Source organism: Dermacentor silvarum, chromosome 7 (genome assembly GCF_013339745.2).
Source record: "Dermacentor silvarum isolate Dsil-2018 chromosome 7, BIME_Dsil_1.4, whole genome shotgun sequence".
Classification (NCBI taxonomy): domain Eukaryota; kingdom Metazoa; phylum Arthropoda; class Arachnida; order Ixodida; family Ixodidae; genus Dermacentor; species Dermacentor silvarum.
In genome coordinates, this window is record NC_051160.1 from 2834850 (window position 1) to 2844634 (window position 9785).

Consider the following 9785-nt stretch of genomic DNA (forward strand, 5'->3'; position numbering starts at 1 on the left):
AGCACCCGTTCACAGATCGTCTTACCAAACTATTCACAGAAACCAAGGCGCACTGCCAGGACCACATCACAAATACCTTATGCCAAAAGTACATCCCCTCCGGGCCCGCAAAGCCTGACGGCCCGTACGCGGGGTCCTCGAACTCAGCCCTCGATGAGGACTTAAGCGTGGCCGAGGTACACGCTGCTCTGCGTAAATTGAACAGCCGTTCAACCCCAGGTCCGGACGGCGTCACCAACAAAACTCTGAGAAACCTAGACGACCCCTGGATGGAACAGCTCACCGAGTACATAAACGACTGCTGGCGCCAAGGGTCCATTCCCCCATCATGGAAAACGGCCAAGGTAATTCTAATTCCAAAACCTGGCAAGCCATCTAGCCTTGCCAATCTCCGCCCCATCTCGTTAACCTCGTGCGTCGGCAAGGTTATGGAGCATGCACTCCTTACCCGCATAAACTCTCACCTCGAAGATACGTCCGCATACCCATACTCAATCATCGGCTTTAGAGCGCATCTCTCCGCCCAGGACGCCATGCTCCAACTCAAGCATCAAATCCTCGACGACAAATCCCGACACACGAAGACGATCTTGGGCCTCGATCTCGGGCGCGCCTTTGATAATGTCTCCCTGCTCAACCTCGGCGAGCGCACCTACAACTACGTACGAGACTTTCTATCCAACCGAAGGGCGTTCCTCTCGGTTGGCGATATTCAATTGAAGAAGTTCACACTCGGATGCGCGGAAACGCCACAAGGCTCTGTCATTTCCCCAATGCTGTTCAATTTGGTCATGCTCGGATTAGCCCAGGAACTACAGAAGCTAGACGGCATATAACACACCATCTATGCCGACGACATTACCATCTGGACCACAACGGGCAGCGATGTACAAATTGAAACCGCTCTGCAAGACGCCATCGATGCTGTCGAAAATAATCTCGAAGGCACGGGACTCCGATGTTCCCCCGACAAGTCAGAGCTCCTCTTATACCGCCACACGCTCCGTGGACGCCCACCACTACGATCTACGCATAAACGCCGCTACGAGGAAATCCAACTCCACATGAGGGATGGTGGAACCCTACCCGTGGTCTCCACTATCCGGGTTCTCGGCATTACCATCGAAGCCAACGGCGCAAATTCAACGGCTATATCCAAGATCCTCCGACAGACGCCCAATACCTCGCGGCTGACCAACCGGCGACAGGGCATGAAGGAAGAAAGCCTCATCCGCCTTGTTCACTCGTTCGTCATCTGTCACATCACGTACGTCGCCGCCTTCCATAATTGGTACAAAGCAGAAAAGACTAAATTGGACATCATTATACTCGGCGCCTACAAGCTAGCCTTAGGACTCCCAAACAACACCAGCACTGAACTTCTACGCCAATTAGGACTCCACAACACCCTAGACGAATTAATCAAAGCACAGTGTCGATGTCATCTGGAGCGTCTCACTCTCACAGAAACGGGCCGGCACATTCTAACTAAACTCGGCATCACCTACCACCGTCAACATGAAGACAAATACCCAATTCGACGCGATGTACAGACTTGGCTACATGTCGACCCTATCCCTAAAAACATGCACCCGGACTACAATAAAGAAGGCCGGAAGGCAAGGGCTGCCTCCGTCATTAAAGCCTATGGCGACACCACGGGTGTCACCTTTGTCGACGCAGCTGAATATCAAGACGGGCACCGCTTCGCCGCGGCTACCACAGTAGGCGGCTCAATCAAACATGCCGCCAGCATCGTAACCCAAAACACCAAGACGGCCGAGGAAGTGGCCATCGCCCTGGCCACCCTCGATCCGGACTGCCACACCATCGTGAGCGATTCCCGCACGGCAATCACCAATTACATCAAAGGTCGTATTTCAAAACAAGCGCTACGCATCCTACACCAAGCCCCTCACTCACTTGAAAAGCAAATCACTCTCGTCTGGTTCCCAGCACACGCCGGCGACGTACATCCGCACCTCACCAACCTCAACGAGGTCGCTCACTCCGTAGCACGAGGCCTTGTCAACCGTGCCGGAGACAGCGCAGGTGCACCCGCGAAACGCGATCGCCTCACCAGCTACAACGACCTTACGAAATCATTCTATCTCAACAGAAGAACCTTCCCCATCCCTCATCACAAGCTAAACAGAGCACAGGCATCCACCCTTCGCTTGTTACAGACAAACACGTACCCCTCACTAACACGTTACAACAGGATCTACCCAGACACCTACCCTAGTAACATTTGCAAGATCTGTAAGACTCAGGCAGCATCGCTTCCCCACATGCTATTGGAATGCAAAGACCAATATCCGACAAATAATACCGTGACCCTCTCGTCGAGATGGCACGCCGCCCTGCGCAGCTCCCACCTCGACGACCAACTCTGGGCTACCCAGCAAGCCTGCGAGGCGGCGAAGAGGCAAGACCTCGATGTCCCCACGTGGGAGGCCAACTAAACCCAACTAAAGCCCAGCCAAATAAACTGCTGGTTTCAATAAAAGTCTTTCAATAACTTTCACTGGGCAACAGTGGACCAAATACAAAACAATACATTGAAATCCGTGACGTCACACTGACGTACCAGCACTAGAATTTTGGCGCGAAATTAAAAACAAGAAACAAACTGTGGCGTTCGGTGTTTTTTTTTTTTTCTGAAGATAAAGCAATTCCCGTGAAATCGACGAATATAAAGTTTAATTTTGTACGAATGTCTTATCAGTCTGATCTACATTTAAAATATATCTTTAGCTTACTAAAAAAATCTTGTATTTTGAAAAAAAAAATATTATTGCTCACACTAATGGTTCTTGGCAATTAGAGCAAACTTCTATGCGTGTACAAAGGCCCTAATACTTCTCTGTGGTGCTTTAAAAAAAACAGAAACCGAACAAGAAAATCGGCGAGTGCGCATTAGCCAGAGCCGCACATTACGCGATGGCCGCATTGATGTAATTTCTCTTGAATTCTCAGAACAGTTTGAAGCGTAATGAAACGCGATTTAATTTCTCGCTATATTTAGCACTCCAAAAGCCGAATAAAACGTCGCATAAGCGTCCTTAGAAACGGGGTGTAAAAGTCGCAATTGAAGAGAATATCCAAATCAAAAAAAAAAAGGACTACGAGCCTCATGACTGTGGTTACGGAAATATAAAATGGTGTTCCTTCGAAAATTTCCTGGTGAAGACGCGTTTGGGAACGTGCTTTCTCGACTCTCGCGAGTAAATTGACATTACTTCCTCTTTAGGCTGTGTAATAAATGTGGAATGTGTGTTAGGCGTTTTTAATAAAGGCGGATCGAACTAAGAAGAATTAAGGAATTCCACCGGGTTTATTATCGACAGGTCATTATATCTGCCATAAAACCGGTGTTCTAATTACGTTCCTAATGCGTTCTCGATGTGCTACGAACTTTCATCTGCACAGCGGTGGTTCTGGAATGTCATTCCCTGTGCTCAGGAAGTCACGATCTCTATAACTTCGCTGCTAATGAAAGCTATATGGCTTTCCGCGAACCATGGGATTTGCCATTCATGTTTCCAGTGAAAGGTGGTCGGTTTATTATGCAGTGTAATTTGCATTCCGCGTGCTTTCATTGTGAATAAAGCAGCTCGGCATCATTTTGTCTTTCCTGTTTCTGCTTCTGCATTTCTTTTTTCGTTGTTCTTCCTTTCTTCATATTCTTTCAATGAATAAATTTCTTGCATTCGTGCTTGAGCCTGTTCGTGGAACTGACTTTTTTTTTTCTTTACGATTTTCGTTTACATATTTCACGAAGCTGAGCGACGGATCTACGTTATTACTGAGATAATAAAAACATGGTAAATGCTTCTTTTACATAAGCGGCGCAATATGCAGATTGTGTCAAGTTAATAAGTATTCTCAGTTTGCGTTGTCGTATTCAGTTTTCTTTAATTGCATAGACCCTTTCCCTGCTTTCCCTGTTTAACTGCTTTCCCTGTTTAACAGTGTCGTATAAACGCCTAAATAGTTGTTAGAGTTCTCAGTTAAGTAAAAAAACACCGCCCAAGCACTCCGTACAGATGTTAACCAGCGAAGCTGAAACATGCGGCCCCGGTGTTTAGCAGTGGGTTAATCCCGACGCTGTATTGAAGCGTTTCTCAATTATTGGTTACATGTTTGTGTTTCTTGTGGAACGCAAGCGCCAATGGCGGGCGGATGCTGCTAACCACGACGTCGAGCTAACTCGAGATATCGAACGCATGCGACAACGGCGAGCCGAGGAGCCGGCGTTGCGGGCAGAGCAGGTATGACGCAGAGAACGACGTCACTAACGGCGCTGCCAATAGCGCACGCGCTTGGGTGCGACGTAGAGAACGACGTAACTGACGGCGCAGCCAATGGAGACGTTTATCGAAACATGGGACGAACGGTTTTTCGTTTCGCCTAACCACATACAGCTTTCTCTGTAAAACCTAATGGATGTACTGATGCAATGGATGGTAAACACAGTCTCAGTTCTCCAACAGCCTGTTTATGTTTGTCTTTTTTTAAGATGTACGAAAATGATGCTAGTTCTTTGATATGTTGAAGGCGAAGAGGCGACATCCCCACGTTGGAGGCCTATGCCCAGCCAAGTAAACTGCTGGTTTCAATGAAAGTTTGTGTTCCTCCTCCTTGACGCTCACTGGGACCAAATTTGCATAACCGGAGGTTATAGGACGTGGTCGACAAAGGGTAAAATACAGCAACTCCAAATTTCGGCTGTTTAAAATCTTTTTTTAACAACAAGCCAAGATGGAAATCGACTAACTCAGTTATTCTAGCAATAACGACAGAAATTGAACGCAGATTATAGACACGAGGATTGCGGTGCATCCAACCCGCTACAGGGTGCTTGCATAAAGGTGATAATTGAAAGCCAAATGATGAAAAGGGATGAGACCAGCTGTTTACTGAAGCCAGTGCTGTGTGGTTGCACAAAGTATCCTCCTTTTCATTTAGTATTTATGTTATAAATAATGCTATTAAATATCGGTTTGCTTAAATGAAGCTCATGTTGACTACAAGTTTGCAGGAAGGCATGATAAGAACCCGAGACAAGTGTTGCTGATTAACACAAGTTTGTTGATATTTTATTTCAGGCCGAGATAAAATAAAATAAATGGCTAGATGCACGATGCTCGAAAGATGCAGGGTGGGTAGCAGTGTTTCCTTTTAAATGCGCAAGCATTTCTATGCCCACCCAACGAGAAACCTGTCTACCCGTCACGTATGACAAATGCAATGGCTCATACCCCTGTAAGGCTGAGGTTACACGCGCTCAGCAATGGGAAGCGAACAGTGCATACATTCATTTAAATCACCCATACAACGCACAGAACAGCATACGTTTCAATAAAGAATGCTCTCCTGGAGAATCTGCAAAAAAAGTGCCTTCCGCATGCGTGCCTGCAACACTTTGTATTCCCCGAAGGATACAGGGTGGGTAGCAGCGTTTCCTTTTAAATGCGTAAGCATTTCTATGCCTACCCAACGAGAAACCCACCATTTGTCGCCCGCAAAGAAACTTCACGTCTCCTTATCGCATTTTTAAAAGATACTGGTTCGATGGACAGATAGTGAAACACTGCCGTGACATTAGAGTGTTTTAGTGGAGCGTCTTTACGGTCCGCTCCGCTCCGAGTTGCCCCGCTAAGCCACAGCGGAGCGGCGCGCAATTTTCACGTATTAGTTATGCGTATAGCGTAGCGGAGCGGACTTTTCGTAGTTGCCAGCTCCCTCTGGCCAAATTCAGCGTAGTGAAACAAAATAAAAAACCGTTTTGTCCCTTTTACAAAGTAAGACGAATATATATATATATATATATATATATATATATATACATATATATAACTTATTTGTTCATGAAGTATCTAGACGGGTGCTTGTAATGCGTTACCGGTCCATTTTGTCGAGTGAGAAATGAAGCGTCGACTTGATGAACGCCACGTGATAGTCAACGAAGTTGCATTTCGAATCCAATCCCATCCTTTCTGACGGCAAAGCGCTGGCGACGTTTTTGTTAGTTGTGCTGTTCACTTTATTTCCTTAAAGAACCAGTTGGAGGTGTGTTACACAAGTTATTTGCGCTCGCACGACTAGTGCCTCGATGCAAGGTGCTTCGATGAACGCGCGAGAGATGGCGCGTGCATCGACCACCCTCGCCAGCGAAAGACGACAGCAAAGCTCCGCGCTCCGCTTAGGCAGCTTGTAAGCGGACTGTGTTTTTCGCCCCGCTAGCCCGCTTGCGGCTAAATGGAGGGCGCACGCGCATTCGTGCTTCCGCTCTGCTCAGCAGCTAAGCGGAGCGTAAAAACGCTAAACGAAAACTGTCTATTGTAAGAGACGCTTGGGCGGAGCAATCACCGGCCTTGATCGCCAGGGTAAACCTGCCTGTTGCTACAATCCACCACCACCACCACCGTCACAAGCTCTAAACAAGAATCCGAGCCATCAATAAAGCATCGCATACCCCCCTCAACAGTTGCAATGGTGCTGTTGCACCAGCTTCGCTGGAGACCCACTTTCGCAGGTTGATAATGACCGATTAGGGTTGATCAGGGTCGGATGTAGTCTGATAAGGTTGATAACGACCGATAAAGCTTGATAAGTGTTTATGTGGATCGGATGAAGTCTGATAAGTTGATAAGGACACCGCGCTGCGTGGAAATGAGCAAGTGTCACAATGCTTATGCATACTTAGACAACTCCAGTGGAGTTTCTGCATGAATTAATTTTTTCCACTTCAGAGGCATTGCTAGATATGTAATGAACGCCCCCTCCCCCCTAACCCCGACCCCCCGCTCGAAGAACTAATTCGCACGCAATCTGTCTGGCTGATTACAATTTTTTTCAATGGTAACAATAAGGTGCTACTTGTTATAATCTTGCAGATTCTGACACTTCTGTCAGACGCCACCACCGGCGATAGCCTGTAAGGTAGATTTTAATTGCATGACCAAGTGTCAAGTTGTTCACGAAGCGCATACAAGACGTGTTTTAGGTCACGAAAATATGTTAGCAATCAGTGAAATAGATTATGACTACGTTCTCGCCAGAACAGACGAAGATCAACACCACGTTGCTTTGTGTTTCAAGGAGAGCAGACGCAATCCAAAGAGAGCAAGCTGCACTTTCTTGGAGGTAGATTCGGCCCCTGTGAACGTTCACCTAAAGAGTTCAGGTACGCGGACTGTTAGCGAAACAAAGACGAAACCTCCAGGCTATTTCTCTCTGTTGGCATCGCCGTGCACACAAATTGACTATTGAAGACACATCAGACTCCGAGCTGTCCTTGCCTTCGTAAATACGAAACTTGGAGTAAATATTAGTTTCCTTTCCTTTCATCGAGACAGGCTTGTAATCATTGCAGCAATGTGTATCCCGGAGCGATTCACCAAACCTGATGTTAATAAATGTTTTACACAGGACGTGCGTTTGCTTGCGCGCTGTGTATGGGCTCTTTTGGAGCCCAGGGCCCAGTTGCCTTGTGCTCAGATCAGAGAGCGTCAGCAAACACATATGAACCCCAGGCAGGTTGCCATTTACCTTTTTGTTTATGGCTCCCGGTGATGAAGACGTCTTTGCCAGAGGCAAGACATGACCAGCCTTATTGGTAGCCCTCATGATCAAGCGGCAAAGGCTTGTTTGAATTCCGAATCTCCAAAGCATGAAGACACGTGGCCTGAAGAGTTCACCATGAAACGAAGACTCATATCTTCGCAGTACTGCCGCCGGCAGCAATGACTTTCTCTTTTTTTTCTTTGAGAAAGCTACCGGCCAATATCTTTTCAATTCCCACTTGCCTTTTCTTTGGGCCAGGTGTGTCGCAAGTCCGGGCGGCAAACATTTGGGCATGCTGGAAACTCCCGCTAAGCCAAGAATGATGAGACCGGCACAACTTCAAATCATTTTGACTTCTCCGTGCAAATATGCGCTGTTCTTTATGACTGTGGAGACGCAAGTGTGCTCTTGGCTTAACTCGAAACAGATGAAAGCCTCCCGGCCATTTTTTTTTTTTTGCCCAGGCGAGGTGAAGAAAAGAAGTGGAAAAGAAATAAGCAGAATAAGTGAACAAGCGCGCACGACTCAAGCAATACAGTTGACTCGCGTCCCTTCCCTGCCTTTACCCCTTCCCCTGGGCAATCTTTCAAGTGATGACACCGAGGCTAGTGTAAAAAAAAAGGAGATTACTCGAAACAAATACCTTATCTGTGCAAAGGGTTCATCTCAAACATCAGATCTATCCACCTCTATGTACATATATCCCGTTGTCGTTGTTGTTCGTCTGGTCTGCTATTTTCGCATTTTCTGTCACATGGCCCATCGCAAAGGAACAGAACTTTGGAATCTACCTCGATCTTTCCTTTATTTTCGCTCATTAAAAGTGTATGGCTCACCAAATCTGCTATTTTCTTTGAACGGGGCTCGAAAGAACTTGATCTACGAAGTAGAGTGCTTAGTTCAACTGGACATGTCATTACATCTTGCTCCCAGCTTATGTCACATTCGCACGAACACTTACCAAAACGCAAAAGTGGTTTCCGTTGCGTCCGTTTGTTCGCCTTGAACCAACAACAGGCACAGCTGAACCATTGATCCAAATTTCCAAGCAACAACAACAACAAAAAAGAAAGACCGAAAGGAATATCGAGAGAGAGAGAGAGAATTACAAGAATGTAGAAGAAGTGAAAACGGTTGGAATGTTGCTAATGTAAGATCTCAAAGATACGCTGTAAATGTAGAGAACTTTAATGGTAAAGCCAGCGCGAAATTTGGAGGTGACCGCGCCTTTGCAATTACAGGAGCCACTGACTCCTTTCAAGAGTGTTATAGCACTCAGTAGAAATAACAAAAAACAAATATAATAGATGTTACATCTTACGTATACCCTCTAAGAAATTATGCTTTCAATACATTATGCGCGCGTGGTAGTTAAATATGCGCAATAGTTAAATTTATGCGCATGTTGGATGATGAGCAGCTTATGCGCATGCTCTCATATTTCATCAGCCTTCACATTAGGGGAAATACAGCTGGATGACCTTAAATGAATACTACACTGTATACAAGCTCTGGTAAAACAGGAAATGAGAAGATATTTAGATTTTCTTTTTTTCTGCAGTTCTTGGAATTTCAATTAGATGTTATTTGAATTTCGGACATCTGAAATCACGTCGAGACCAAGATCTTTTGCAACAAATTGAAATCTAGTGCGAACAAACTATTCCGTGTCAGGTTTGAAATTAGTACACGTAGTAGAGGGGCATGCGGATGCCATGTTGACCGTGTCTTACAGATCAGGCTTTACGCGGTGGCAAAAGTTCACTGGAAAGAACGCGAGCAGAACTGAAATCCGGAAATTTATACCAAGCACCGTGGGATGCTAGAATCACTGCAGAGGGTGGGCTGGCGTGATAGGAGTTTTGTCTCGACTGGAGGTGTGTGCTGGAAAACTTGGAGAACATGTTGCACCCGTATCATTCAAATGCCGTAATCAAAGGGTGACTGTGGTTATGTAAACGCGGAGCCTGTCTCAAAAAATTAAAACAAAGCTTCGCGCGCTTCCCTGTAGTTTGTACAGAAGTTCGTAAGCATGTGAATGAATATTTCTAGTACACCAGGTGTTGTACAAGAATTTTTTTTTGGCGAGAGCAATCTGCTTGGCCAATAAGGCGGTTCACGTAACATTTATTTCTGTGTATCATCGTTGTCGTCGTCGTCAACAGCAGCAGCCGCCGCCGCTGCCTATACGTGCATGTCCACTCCAACGTAGG